At 38.5% G+C, this 15,491-nt stretch overlaps 1 protein-coding gene across 12 annotated transcripts in view; it reads right to left on the bottom strand.

Annotated features, from left to right (window-relative positions):
• LOC18445684 (Met-10+ like family protein / kelch repeat-containing protein) overlaps nt 1-15,491 on the bottom strand; it is a 73,196-nt gene that overhangs the window by 56,902 nt on the left and 803 nt on the right. The gene's annotated exons all lie outside the window — the stretch shown is intronic.

Raw genomic sequence — 15,491 nt, 5'->3', positions numbered from 1 at the left:
TCAAGGTAACAAAACTTAAAAAAAAATTCTCTTGAAGGCAACAAAACCAACTCTTAACTTTAATTTTCAGCAATATATAGACTTACATAGCTCAAAGTTTCATAATATACATACCCCAAAAGACTTTTACAATACCTTAACTTGATCCAATACTAGTGGAAGCAATCACAAAAAAAGGAGATTGGCCAAATTCAATATTACATAACAAATTCAGCCCTTAAACATTTAGGCTATCAAATAAAAACAAATTACGTAGTCTTGAACACAATAATATGCCAATCTCCTAATAGATGGACAAAACTAAATTGTGCACAAAGGACACAAGTCACGAGTCACCTTTGCCGGTTAGGGACTTAGTTTCATCCAATATATTGCCCTAATCCGATAGCACGAGAATATGGTCCAGTCTAATCTAGATAGTGGGAAGCATTAGAAATAGGCAAGCAACACTTAAAATATGCTCGAATACTCATGGAGATAAGATGTGAATAAATGTGAAATCACATGGAGAAAAAGAGTGGTGCATGGTGAGGCAAGCAAAACTACTTCAAACCACGACAAATTGTAGTAAAATTAGCTAGGCATGGAAGCAAATCACATATGCATGAAAGGCAACCAAATGTGCAAAGAAGTGAGGTCTCCAAGGGGCTTATACCTTGCAGTTGATGGAGACTTACAGCAGGGATGGATGGGCTTGATGCAGAGTAAAAGCTCCCTTTAGTAAAAAGATCATCTCTAAGAAAGCACCATTGAGTATGCAATCAAATACCAAGTGGGGGCACAACATTTCATTTTCTCGCTCTTTCTCCTCTCAAATCTCATGGAAGCTCTCTCTCTTCCTTCTAAGTTTGGGTTAGAAAGGCTAGGTTATGCTTTTGCATAATAAGAGAATTAGGGTTTTAGAGATAATGTATATGAGAGTGAGGTGGCCTTTTTCCTAGATCAAAGTGGACTATTGATATGAGGGCGTCTATGGCTTGGAGAGAGGGATAATCCTAGCCCCACATCCACTCACAAGCTATTGTTGATGAGTAGTTGTGATTAACCTTTATCCCATGGTACAAGTTAATTACTAATTTCCCTCCTAAATTTCAAAAAAAAATAAAATTGATAATACTTTCCCTCCTAAATTTCAAATTCTGAAAAAAAAATAAAAAATTTCAATTTAAATCACGTTATATAATTGCCCATGGTGTGTTAGAAATTATGTGAGAGAAAAAAAAGGAGAGTATGCCCTTCAATTCTCTACACTCTCTCTCTAATTCAAAACATTGCTTTTCTCTCTTAATTTAAATAATATCCACTCGATTTCATAATCATAATCGATGTCATAAACCCATGTGGCATGTCATAAACCCATGTGACATGTTTCACACACATGACCAATCAAGGAACCTACCTTAGAAAAAGTTAACATGCAAGCCCCTTCTCACTGGACCACGGCTTCTTAAAATGTTATGCCATGTGGGCAACACACATGTATGCAAAAATGGGTGCACATGTGTGACAAAGCAAAGTACTTAAATAGTATAAAACAACAAGACATATTCCAATAAAGTCCATTCCATGCGACAAGTCCCCTTTCCCGGGGGGGGCCCATTGGAGATCTGGACCCCAGGTCTAGGATGTCTTTGAATGGAATTTCTCCAACACAATTTCAGAAGACCATTATTTTGCACTCCGAAAAAATCATAAAAATAACTAAATTCACAAAAAAATCACAAAAAAAACATTCTCAGTAATTACTCAATATATTCCACTGTTTTGAAACTAATAAAATAATTTTCTAGAGAAATTAGGATTCTTAAGGAAACTAATCTTGTTGATTTGAGCATTCCACTCAGTTAGTTCCGAGACCCTAAGTCATTTTCACGAAACTAACCCAACAAGAACCATGGTCCACAGTATCTGTCAGCGGCCCATGCTTGGCTTATCAAAGTTAGATAGATGGCCGAGTCTTGGAATTATAGTGGATTATAGGTAGACCCCCAAGGACATGCACTCTCGAGATGCAGGAGTACTCTCTCTAATACATCTACGCGTTTCTCCTCAGTGGATCAGACAATGAGTGAATTCTCATTTATGGTCGTTCACGCTCATGCTGTGAGAAGGGTTCACCATTAGGGATGTAGTTCATGTCCTCTTAGAGCCTCTCCTTCTCACATAGGGCTTTGCTCAGAAATGCTCAAAACAGAAATGCTCTGATCCACATACAAAAATACTCATAAATATGAAATACTCTTGCCTTGGCTTACCCAATCACGAGGCATTCTCATACCGACCCCAACTTAGGGACAACCCTTAACCCTACAGTTCGCTGCCTCTGAAACTCAAGCCTTGTGATATAAGGTTTTGTTACTCTATGATACCAACTCTAGACCTAGCTCACACAAATTCTGAGTCACGTGTTCTTAATCACTCCCACTGTGAACAAGAACTACAAAAACTCCTGGTGTCAAGGCCTTGAAAGGCCATAACCCAACAATTATATTCCTTGAACCGCTCAATCGAACCACACATTTGCAACTAGCCTTGCTTTGAACCGCTCAACTGAACCATCCTCATATTTTATTTTACCCATTTCAACCCCCCAACATTCTTTCGGTCTTAGCACTATCACCCACGCTCCATAATCCAAGAAGTATTTGATGGTGGGAAGAAGTTCGAGGTTGCAATATGTTAAAATTGGCAATTGAGCACGTTAGGGCAGCTGCATTATTTTGAAACACCAAATGAAATCTATGGAAACATTGGGCGGCGGTTCGATGCGTTTTCCTAGTAAGCTAACATATGATGAGCTGGTTGGCACTCGCATGCTAAAAGTGAACCAGCAAAATTCCCTGAGCATTATGTCCTTACTGATTGTTATGACCAGCACATCCTTGATTTCCACCATGTTGTTTAAGTGGATAGAATCAACTATGTGCACCGCAAAGGTTGTTTCTTCCTCTTCCACGGCCTCTAATAGAAATGTTCGAGTAATTAACATTTAAGATATAACACTTTATTCCTTGACCTTCAATTCAATTTTCTTGAATAAGGGTTGGTGCTGCAGTAAGGGTGGACAAATGTAGGTGGTCTAGACATGTCCAGTGTGACATAGAGGTCCTACTCTTCACCTAATCCTCCAAGCAAGTAGAGTGTTTTATCATCATCACTAACCTCACAGCCAATGGTAGCCAGTTGATCACAAAGTACCTTCACCTTGTTGAAGGTAGCTAACTAATGGTAGTATTTCTCTCTCTTACACTATTGCGTTGACAGTGAATATACATGAGGCATACCTTAGATGATTAAGAATAAAGCTCATGGACAAGATCCCATATTTATTTGGTTGAACAAACATCTACCACTTGATACAAACTGTGCTGGATTTAGCCAACACAAAAGAAATTGCTCTGAAGCGGACAAGTTCGCATAATCAAGGTTGGAGACTAGTTTCATCTCTTTCGGCCATCTTAAGTGCAATCACTTCCTCAATGAGTACCAAGGGGGCACATAAGGTTCCATTATGATGTCCCATCAGTTTTCACCCATGTAAGAGGGAAATGATTCGGCTCTTCCAGATTATGACATTGGTAAAGTCCAATTTAATAGATACTAGATGAAGGAGTATGTTGGGGGAGAAAGAAAAATTAGTATATGAGGAAACCATATTTGAGATGCAAAGGAGAAAATCTTAGGGTTTAAGAAAAAAATAGGGTACGAATTCAAAGTTGAGAAAAGGTGGGAATTTAGGCTTCTAGAAGAAGAATATAGATTTCTTGAATTAGGGCTTTGGAAGAATAGGTCTTTTAGTAGGCTATGAAGTTTCTTCCTTTTTTTATTTAAGATAATCAACTTCAAAATTAAGAATGAGAAGGAGTGAAAAGAGAAATATGAGATATGATAGAGTTGGTGCAAGGAGATCGAGGTCAAGAAAGATTTTATGACGTGGCCAGATCCTACTTGGAATTTTTGGATCACATTTGACTTAATGATAGGGTGAAATAGGGTTAACACGTCTGAATTATAAAAAAGTTCTAGATTTGATTTCGACAAGAGAATGAATAAGATGAAATAATATTGATTAAAAGTGTAGAGAAATTGATTTGAGTTGGAATAGTTCCAAATGGGTAAAATATTGAATATGTAATCTCTTATGGATGTTTTGATAAATTTCCCAATAAATTTAGAATCAAAGAAGAATGATTCTATTAATAACTTATGTGAAAGATACTAGGGTTTGACAAGAAATAGAGTTAGAATAGAGAAGGGAAAAATAGAATTAGAGTCTGATATTCAAGAAAGGAAGGAAACAGAATTAGGGTTCGATCACAACTTTCAAATGAAGCCCCTTGGATCGATCTTCAACCTCTACTCTTATACCATGAAAATAATTCAAGAAGGTAAGAAGACGAAAGTAGGCAATCGGTGAATGAATGGATCATCCAACACTAATTTTGGTGTGGACATCCTTATATTAATATAAAAGGCCAAAATGTAATATTGCAAATATGCCCAGGGAAATGTCAATATTACATATGAACGTGAAACACCAAAGACAAATATAAAAATCTATTTATGAATTTGCCCTTGCACATCATGTCCTTAATAGGAACTAGATGGAAAACCAAAGGCCATGGAAGAGAACAAAGGATGTGGTAAGTAGCTCCAACATAGATCCTAAACCTCATGCAAAATGAGAAAGGAAACTTTAAAAACAATGTAAATAATGAATTGCAGTCAATGCCGTGAATCACGGGAATACTAATAGAAAGAATGGACTAGAGAATACTACAATAGCTTAAGTGTATTGTTTTCCAAATTCTAGATAATGGAGAGGTTCCATAAAAAGAGGGTGAAGAGCTAAAAGAAGAAGGGGAAGTAGTTAACTAAGTTTTCATCACATAAGAAGCATCAATGAGAACAAAAACGATTTTTCTTTTGCTGTGGTGGGGGTGCAGGTGCAATGGATAGCAAGGAGACAAGTCCTTTGAAGCTATTAAGAAAGCTATTGGGATGCATCGGTCAGAATGCAGTAGAGGCAAGGTTGATATTGTGGTCCAGGAAACAAATTTAGCTAGTCCCTCCGGAAAGTTCACCCATCATTACATTGTAAGATAGATGGATTGTATGCTTTGGGAAATGAAGCAGATATTTGGATGTTCTTGAACCTAAAGAAGGCCATAATTAAGGACTAGGTGATTAGCAAAATACCCATTTCGGTTGAATTGAGTCCAGTTGGCGAGGACTCCTCGTTGATGGGGGGATGAGTGTAACGACCCAAACTTTTCCAGCCAGATAGAGTGCACAGCGAGATAAGGAGGGAAGAAGGAGAGAAGAGCGTGCGGCTATGAAGCGCTCGGCAGAGTGCACGCAGCGGTAGAAGAGAGAAGAAGAAAGAGAAGCGCGCGGCGGAGTGCTCGTGACGCTAGAAGAGAGAAGAAGAAAGAGACGTGCGTGGCGGAGTGCGCACGGCGGTAGAAGCGAGAAGAAGAAAGAGACGCACGCGGTGGAGTGCGCGTGGCGACTTGAAGAGAGGAGAAAATGAGCATGCACGGCAGTGAGAAGAAGCAGAAAAGAGTGCCGCCATGCGCGACACCGCCGAGCCTATGCATGGCCCATGGTTGCCACCTGCCTGCTGCACGCTGCCACACCCGCCGCTTGTCCCATTTGCATGAAAGCTTGAATGCCACCTAGCCAACCCAAGCTGCCACCTCACACTTTTGGAGTACATAAGCCTCTCTTTCCCTCACGCCATGTTCTCACTCTTACAAACCAAAACACTTAGCATTTTCAGCTCCTTTCTAGCCTTTGTTGGAGCCTAATTTGAGAGGCTTGAAGAGTGAGTTATGGGAGGAAATTGGGAACACTTGCACTTAAGGTAAGTGGATCAACACCTTGCATGTCCTTAATTATAAAAGCATGAAATTTAAGTACGAGTTTCTATGAATTGTGAAAAGGAAAGGATGCATAACATGGTCTGTTTTTCAGGAAATTAGGCCTTCCTTTGCATGATATAATGAGCATTGATATTCTTCTTGATTTCCTTGAAAATTTGTAGGATGGTGTTCCTATGCATCTAATTTAGGAAGAAAGAGGTTTCATATTGAAATATAGTATAAATTGGGATCTTAGGGTCCTGTTGTGACCACACTGTGAAATTCCAGGGAGGTTTCATGTTTTTGCGTCATACTTTTGACTAAGCAAATGACATCCAAATGACTCCAAATCACCCCCATTTGAAAGATACATGTGTCTACTATGATTTTTGTGTTTAAACTCAATTCAAATTCTTTATAAATGGGGAGCTATGCTTCAATTTGTGAAAGCATGTCACTGTTAGCAGATTTTACTGAAATTCAGAACTGTTGCCTCTTTTGCCATGAGCTTTTGACTGACCAAATGGCCTCTAATTGCTTTCAAACCACTGCCATTTGAAAGATCTGTGGATTTAATTAAAGTTTCATGTTGAAATCATCTCGAAATACCCTATAAATTGAAAATTAAGCCCCTGATAAGAAGGATATATCACTGTTCGCAGAATTCAGAAATTCACTTTTGTCGCTATGTGCTTTTGATCGATCAAATGGAGTCCACATGCTTTCAAATTGGCTTTGTTGGAAAGATGTGTTTCTACTTGAACTTCGGTTTTGAAACCATCACAGAATTCCCTAAAATTTGGGAGTTATGCTCTTGTTGGTGTAACATGTCACTGTCATAGATTGCTGCAATTTCCAGAAACTGTTGCTCTTGTTGTGTTGGGCTTTTAACTGATTAAATAATGTACAAACAGCTTCAAATTATCTTGATCCAAAGATATATATGTCTACTTCAAGTGAAAATTGAAACTGAGTTGAAATTCCTCATAAATTGAATGCCATGTCTCATTTTGTATATACATATTTCTGATGGGAATGACAGTAAATCCCAAACTGTTATATAAATTATTCAAACGTTAGACACTGATGTTTCTGAATATAGCTTAATCCCTTCATAAGGAGATTGAAATTATCTGTCATAAGATACTGAAAAATGCATGTTTATGATACTATGAATGTTCTTAAACTCTTGAAATGGCAAAGCATGAGCAATGAATGCTTGAGCATGCATGTACGTAGTGCAACTGAATGTGATATATTATGATACTGACCACTACGAAATGGATCACCCATTGGTAGTGGGATATAGTTATAGTGTGACTGTGATACTGACCACTACGCAATGGGTCACCCCTTGGTAGTGGGATACTGTTATACTGTGACTGTGATATACTGTGATACTGACCACTATGCAATGGGCCACCCATTAGTAGTGGGATATTGTGATGCCGACAATCATTGACTATGCCCCAACTCCAATGATAGGAATGGGGTCGGGAGGAGAAACTGAATAACAGGGAGGGTCGTGCCCCCCGAATTTAAATGGGCACTACACATTGGGTCACCCAATGGTAGCGTAACGCCCTCTCGCCTGAAGGCATAAGGCGAGGGTCGTGTCTTACAAGACCACTGCCTATCGAAAACCCCAAGCGCTTTGGGGATTGTGTGCGTGAGTGAGGACATTACGAAATGGGACACCCGTTTGTCATTGTCCTCCCTCCTGAATGAAGGTAGAAGTTCCAAGTTACAGGATTGGCTTGGCCTGATCGATGTGACTTCTACTTCGGGAGTAGACAACTCTAGAATTTACCTATGTGCTTTGTGTGTTCTTTTTGGGTACTGACCTGTTATTGTGATAAGAGGGGAAATAATTGTTAGCTCATACAATATGTACTGCCCTGATATCTGAAACATACTCCGTTTTACACTGCTAATGAATTGTGATGCATGACTTTACTCTGTGACTCGCAAGAACTGTGATAATCCACGTGCCACATTATATTATATGAGCGCATGTAGGTGGGAATGTAAGGGCACTGATCTACTTACTGAGCTTTTAGCTCATTCTTCTTATTTTTCCATCAGTGTAGAGTGATACCCGACCATTCTGAGTGAACAGCTGGACAGTGGTTGCAGGCGGTTGAAGCTCAGGATCTATCAAGGAACTTTTGATAGTAGGTATCTGGTGGCAGTGCCACAGTGTTGTTTGAGTGTGATACTGTAATTTTGTTGTTGGGCCTGTAGCGCCTTGAACAGAATTGTAAAGAATTTTTGGAGAATGCATATGTATAAATGGTTTTATTTTGTCCAGGTTTATGATGCTTGATGAATGAGTTTTTATTTTCTTTCATGGTTTGCTTTGATTCTGCATTTCTAAACGCGTTGAGCCACTCCCACCTGAGTGACGTTCGCGACCTCTGATCGTGATCCCGCACTCTGTCGCCCTCCGGCAAGTATGGTAGGGGCGAGGTCGTGACACAGAGTCTCCAAGGGGGGACTGACTGATGAGAGACTCAGGCAACGAAATTCTTGGAGTGGCCCTCTACTGAAAGGGAAGGACCCCAAGAGTGATCGAAGAGCTTTAGGCCTTTTAAGAGGGTCCGCTTCCGTGGAGTCCGTGTGGCTGATGGAGGAGGAGAACGAGAGTAGGGAGATCCCTTTACGGTTTTGAAAAATGCCTCCAATTGCAGCTAGTCCTAGATTACCCAACGATGACCCGTCGAAGTTGAGTTTGATCCTGCCCTCTTCAGGTGGCCTCCATAGGCCAAAGCAAGGGACCTTTGAAGACTGATGATGAAGGATATTGGTTAAGTTGATGATAAAATCCGACATCGATATGAGCCTAAAACGGCTATGGTTGGCGGCCAAGAATAACACCATGCCCCTAATGGTTTCCTTGATTTTGTGAAATGGGGCATAAAGGCCTTGGAAGATTCTATTGTTGCACTCATTCCAAATGGCCCAAAGGGCCGCAGTCATTGCTTTCTAAAGGATGGACCCAGATTTAGTCTCAAGCAAGAAAGTTGAAAGCTAGAATAGTTGGGTGACTGACTCAGAGGTCACCCAGAGACACCTAAATAATTGGAGAGAGAGTATCCTGCCAAATTTTGTCCGCCAACGGGTAGTGTAAGAATAGGTGAGCGTTGGTCTCCTCTTGAGCTAAACACATCACACAGCTGTTGGGGATTTGAACTCCTATCTTTTGGTCAACCGTTAAAACTCTTCCCCACAAGGCAATCCACAAGAAAACCTAGATCCTCGGAGGTAAAAAGGGACTCTAGGCTTTGGGGATGAAGAGGTGGGTGATCGCATTCCCGAGGTGGGGGGAAGGTAAGTTTGAGGAAGAGGGAGGCGACTGAGAACAAACCAGAGTGGTTTGATTCCCAAATGATTTTATCCTCTCTATGAGAGGAAAGGTGGCAAGTGGAAAGAAGGGTTGAGAGGGCAAGGAAGGCCAAATGTTATGCGTCCCATAAGGGTCCTGCGTCCCATAAGGGTCCTGCGAAGGTCTAGGTTCCATGATCTTGACCACCCGAAGGGGGGAATGGTTGGGTTTTGTGACCTTTAAAGGCCTAGAAAGCTTATAAAAATGATATGTATAGAAGAATATACACTTCAGTGGGAGTGTGTGTTTTGATTGACAAAGAATTGGATGGTTTATGGCCCTGGTCATATCCAAAACCCTAAGCCTTAGGCATGTGGCAGAACCAAATAGGTTTGCAGTGGGGTCATCCCTTGTTGAGGTCAGAGAGAAGCCAGGGATCATTTTTGTAGGCCAAGAGAACCATGTGGTCTCTTGTATGCGGTTGTACATCTGTGAGAGCAGGGGTTAAATCCTCGACAAACTTCCGCACTACATGTACACATGACAACCGCATTGGATGCAGCCCTATAGAGGGATATGTATACATGTGCATAGAGAGCCCCCTTTGCAATGTGGACCAGACTTGCCCTTAAAAGGAAGAACAAAAATCCACATTCCAAGATCATGGTCCCACTATTTTTAGTCCAACTTTGACAAGCTAATCATAAGCCCTAGCAAAGAGACTGTGGGTCAGGGGACTTTGTTGGGTTGGAAAAGAGAACAGTAGTGGATCATGGTATCTGAGATGAATAGAGTGCCCTTATTGTCACTTGTTTTGACCCATTAGTATCAGTCCACTCCTAGTACATTTTTTTTTTGATATTATAAATGTTTCTTTGATTTTTTTAAAAAAATTTTAGTATTTTTAAAATATTATTTATGTTGTAATTTTTATTATAAATGTATTAATGAAAATTTCAAAACTTTAAATAACACATGTGGGATCAAGGATCCAACCCTACATGTGGGGACCACCGTAGGGATCACACCCTATTTTTTGCACGGCATATTTGGCACGCCTTATTTTTTTACTAAAGCGGAAGCACGCAACCTTTTCAGATAAAAGGTTGGACGCTCAAATATTTTAACAAAAAAGGGCCATGCCCTGTTTTTAGGAGAAAGTGGTGACACACCCAAATATCTTACCACAAAAGAGGCACGCATTATTTTTTGGAAAGGGCGGTATGCCCCACTTTCATGATATAGTTTAAATTATAAACCAACTTAAAATTCGGTTTTCTATATCTTTATGAGAGATCTAGATATCTAGATAATATTTAAGTTTGATTTCAAACTTAAATGGGAAATCTAGATAAAGTTTCAATTTGATTGGATTTAACTTTTAAATAGGAATTGGATATGGTCAAGTGTAAGGGGATGGCTAATTTTTGAAATGGATGGCTCCGATTAATCTATCACCCCACAGATTTCCTAATTATCCTAAAAAGTTTAATTGAAAATTAGATAAGGCAATACTGAGAAGGAAGCATATTCAAACTAGGAAAATGAATCCTGTTCAAACTAGAAGATAGATTTTGTTAGATTTCCTTCTATAAAATGATCTAGTTTGAACTCTTCAAAACATTATTAGAGATCCTCCCTCTCTATCTCTCACACCCAAAAAAAAAAAGTCTCTCACATGCCCAAAAATAGTTTCTCTCTCTTCTCCATGCAAAAGACCTCTCTCTCTTATTATTTCACACCACCCTCTCCCTCTCCCTCTCTTTCAACCAAAGAGAAGCACACCACCCTCTCTCTCCTCTATAGTTTGTGTTAGAAAAATATAAGTGGCCTTTTAGAAAAGTCCTAGATCAAGGATTTGTTGAATTCTTTTCTGAAGGAAGAAGAGAGAAGCCCATCAAGAGAGATCAACTCCCAAGATCAGCCCTATTTTGTTCTCATAAGATTTTTATAAACTCTAGTTTCTTTCTTAGCTCTCTAAAACTCTAGAGAATGAAGGATTGCCTACAAAGCTTCCTTATATTAGAATTTCCAAATACAGCTTAAGGAGCAAAAGTACATCATTGGCCAAGGAATCGAGTGTAGAGTGTACTAAGTCTTGGTAGGGTAACTTCAGGCATCTTTCAATAAGTTCCCACTAGTTTTTATTTATTTTCAATACTATTTCCTATTTTCTATAAATTGTCAGAAACTTATTTTGTGCTAAAATTTTAGTGGAAGATAGTTTAAAGTTCCTGGATAGTTTCTATTTTTCTTTGCAATGAAAGTAAAGATCTTAGGTTGTATTTAGGGCATTATTTTGATTTTCGAACAATATATTGTCGCCCACATAAGAGGAATTCAGGTATTTAGAATAAAAGTAAAAGAAAATTTTTTGAATTTAATACCCTTGAGTTCTGCATAGCCACAACTTTCATTTAATTTAATAAAAACGAAGGGGAAGGCATACCAAAAGATTCCTGGAATAACTCTACCAGGACTTAGTACACGCCACACCCGATTCTCTGACCAATTGCACACTTTTACTCTTTCAGGTGTTACTGGAAATTCTAAGATAAGGAAGTTTTGTAGGCAATAATTCTTTCTCTGGGGTATTAAACAGCTAAAAAATAAAATAGGGTTTATAAAAACCCTTAGGGAACAAAATAGGGCTGATCTTGGGAGTTGCTCTCTCTCAGCGGGCTTTTCTCTTCTTCCTTTGTAGGCAATACTTATTCGTCTAAGGTTTTCGAAAGCTCTAAAATAAACTGGGGTTTATAAAAACCCTATAGGAACAAAATAGGGCTGATCTTGAGAGTTAATCTCTCTCGGTGGGCTTCTCTCTCCTTCCTTTAAAAAAAATACAGCAAACCCTTGATCTAGGGTTTCTCTAAAAGGCAACCTATATTATTTTTTTAAGACAAAATATAGAGGAGAGAGAGAGGCTGGCGTTCTTCTCTTTGATTAAAAGAGAGGGAGAGGGTGGCGTGAAATAATAAGAGAGAGGATATTTGCATGGAAAAGAGAGAGAGAGAGAGAGAGAGAACTATTTTGAGGCGTGAGAGAGAAAGAGACTTGTTTTGGGGAATGAGAGAAAGAAAGAGAGAGAGAGAGAGAGGATCTCTAATCATGTTTTAAAGAGGTTTAAACGAGATCATTTTATAGAAGGAAATCTAGCAAAAATCTATCTTGTAGTTTGAATAAAATTTTTTCTCCTAGTTTGAATAAGATTTCATCTCAGTATTACCTTATGTAATTTCCAGCTAAATCTTTTAGGATAATAAGAAAATCAATGGGGTGAGAGATTAATCAAAGCCATCCAACCCAAAAATCAGTCATCCCCTTACAGTTTAACCAAATCTAACTCCTAATTAAAATTTATATCCAATCAAATTTAATCTTTATCTAGATCTCTCATTTAAGTTTAAAATCAAACTTAAATATTATCTAGATCTCTAGATCTCTCATAAAAATACACGAAACCAAATCTTATTAGATTTCTCATCTTAGTTTTAAGTTAGTTTAAAATTTAAACTATATCATGGCAGTGGAACATACCCCCCCTTTCCAAAAAAAATGCGTGCCCCCATTTTGTTAAAACATTTGGGCGTGCCATCCCGTTCTCCTAAAAACAGGGCGAGGCCATTTTTTGTTAAAATATTTCGGTGTGACTCCTTTTAATTGAAAAGGTGGCGTACTCCCCAGTTCAGCAAAAAAACTAGAGCATGTCAAATATGTTGTACAAAAAATAGGGCATGGGTCCTAGGGTGCATGTGGTCCTACATGTGGAGCAGGATTCTTAGTCCCACATGTATTATTTAAAACTATTAAATATTCATTAATAAATTTAAAATAAAAATTACAGTATAAATAATATTTTAAAAATTCTGAAAAAAATATTAAAAATCAAATAAACATTTGTAATACCAAAAACAAAATATATTAAGAGTAGACTGGTACCAATAGGTCAAAACAAGCAACAATAAGAGCACTCCACTGGCGTCAGAAACCATAATCCACTACTGTTCTCTTATCCAACCCAACGAAGTACCATGTCCCACAGTCTCGTTGTAAGGCCTCATGATTGGTATATCAAAGTTGGATAATAAACAGTGGGACTATGATCTTAAAATGTGGATTTCAGTTCCCCCCTTTAAGAGCAAGTCCAGCACTTGTCACCACATTGCAAAAGATGTTCTCTCTATGCAAATGTATACGTGTCCCTCAATAAGGCCGCTTCCCATGCGGCTGCCATGTGCACACATGTGCAGAAGTTTGTTGAGAATTTGACCCTTGCTATCACATGCCTACAATTGTATATAGGAGACCACACAGTTTTTTTGGCCAACAAAAATGATCCCTAGGCATTGCTCCGACATCAAAGAGGGATGACCCACTGTAAGCCCTTCTTCGTTGTGCCACATGCCCAGGACTAAGGGTTTTGAACATGACCAGGATCATAACTGCCCAACTCTTTGGAGTTCTATTTCTAATAATTATGAGCCAACCAATTTTCAAAATGCTATTTCTCAACCTATGTAGAGGAAGGCCATGAAACAGGAACTTCAAGCACTTGACAAGAACTATACTTGGGACATTGTCAAGCTACCTAAAGGAAAGAAAGCATTTGAATATAGATGGGTTTATAAAATCAAATATAATAGTGATGGGCTGTTGAGAGACATAAGGCCGGGTTGGTGGCCAAAGGATTTACTCAAACTTATGAAATCGATTATAAAGAGACCTTTGCACCAGTTGACAAGATGAATACTATTCGTGTTCTTTTGTCTATCGCAGTTCATTGTGGGTGGTCTTTGCATCAGATGGATGTTAAAAATGTCTTCTTACATAGTGACCTTAAAGAAGAAGTTTATATGAGTCTTCCTTTAGGTCATTTTAAAGTAAAAGATAAAGGTCTTGTATGCAAATTAAAGAAGGTTTTGTATGGACTTAAACAGTCACCTCGTGCATGGTATGCCAAATGAGTATCGGTTTCTTAGAAGTTAAGCTGATTCTTCAATGTTCACAAAAAGAGAAACTTCAGGTACAACAGTTGTCAGGTACAACAGTTCTACTCATTTATGTTGACGATATTATCATTACAGATAATGATAAATAAAGCATCATGAAACTTAAAAATTAACTTCACAAGAAATTTGACCTTAAGGATCTTGTTCAACTAAAGTATTTTCTTGGCATTGATGTAGCACATTCAAAAAATGGACTCTTTATTTCTCAAAGGAAATATGTATTAGTTATGTTGAAAGAAACTGGGAACCTGGGAGTCAAACCCATTGACACTCCTATCGATATTAATTGCAAACTGAATTCAACAAATGGAAAACCTCTTGAAGATGTGAGCCACTTTCAGAGACTTGTGGGGAGATTGATTATTTGACTATGACACGACCAAATATAATGTATGCAGTTAGTCTTGTGAGCCAATTTATACATGCTCCTAGATCATGTCATATGGAGACTGTCGACAAAATTCTAAAATATCTTAAGTCGTCACCCAGCAGAGGTATTTGGATAAAACCAAATGGTCAAACTAATATTATTGGTTATTCTGACGTTGATTGGGCAGGTAGTCCAATTGACAGGAGGTCCATTACCGGCTATTGTACATTGGTCGGAGGAAACTTAATTACTTGGAAAAGCAAGAAACAAAATGTAGTTGCTCGATCCAATGCAGGGGCCGAATATAGAGCTATGGCTTCAAGTACTAGTGAATTGATGTGGCTAAAATACCTATTTCGAGATATGGAGTTCCCAACGATCAATTCAATGTAGATGTTCTGTGATAATCAAGCAGCTATGCATATAGCCTCGAGTCCAATTTTTTATGAAAGAACCAAGCGCATAGAAGTTAATTGTCACTTTGTGAGAGAAAAAGTTCTGTCAAAAATTATTAGTACTCCTTATGCTCGAAATGAAGACCAACTTGTAGGCATGTCTATCAAAGCTACTGCAAAGACAAAATTCCATCAGATATTGTTCAAGTTGGGCTCCATTAATATCTACGCACCAACTTGAGGGGAATGTTGACAGCTATAAAAATCAGATATTGAGTTTCCTATCTTGTATATTACAAGATACTAAGTTTTCTATATTGAGTTTCTTATTTGTGGGATTACTATTGTAGTGAGATTCGTTACCTAAAAGACAAGAATTGTAACTCTATAAAATCTCTGGTAAACCAGCCTAATCCCTATAAATGAAATACTGGTTTACCTTCTGTAGACGTAGGCACCATTGCCACACCACGTATATCTCTTTATGATTTTTCTCTCTTTTCATTGTTTCCTTTATTGCAAATTCTA

The sequence above is a fragment of the Amborella trichopoda genome, chromosome 2, assembly GCF_054954075.1.
Source record: "Amborella trichopoda isolate Santa Cruz 75 chromosome 2, AtrichopodaSantaCruz75HAP2 v2.0, whole genome shotgun sequence".
NCBI classification, from domain to species: domain Eukaryota; kingdom Viridiplantae; phylum Streptophyta; class Magnoliopsida; order Amborellales; family Amborellaceae; genus Amborella; species Amborella trichopoda.
Note: the sequence above shows the minus strand (reverse complement) of the source record. Positions and strands in the feature narration are given on the sequence as shown.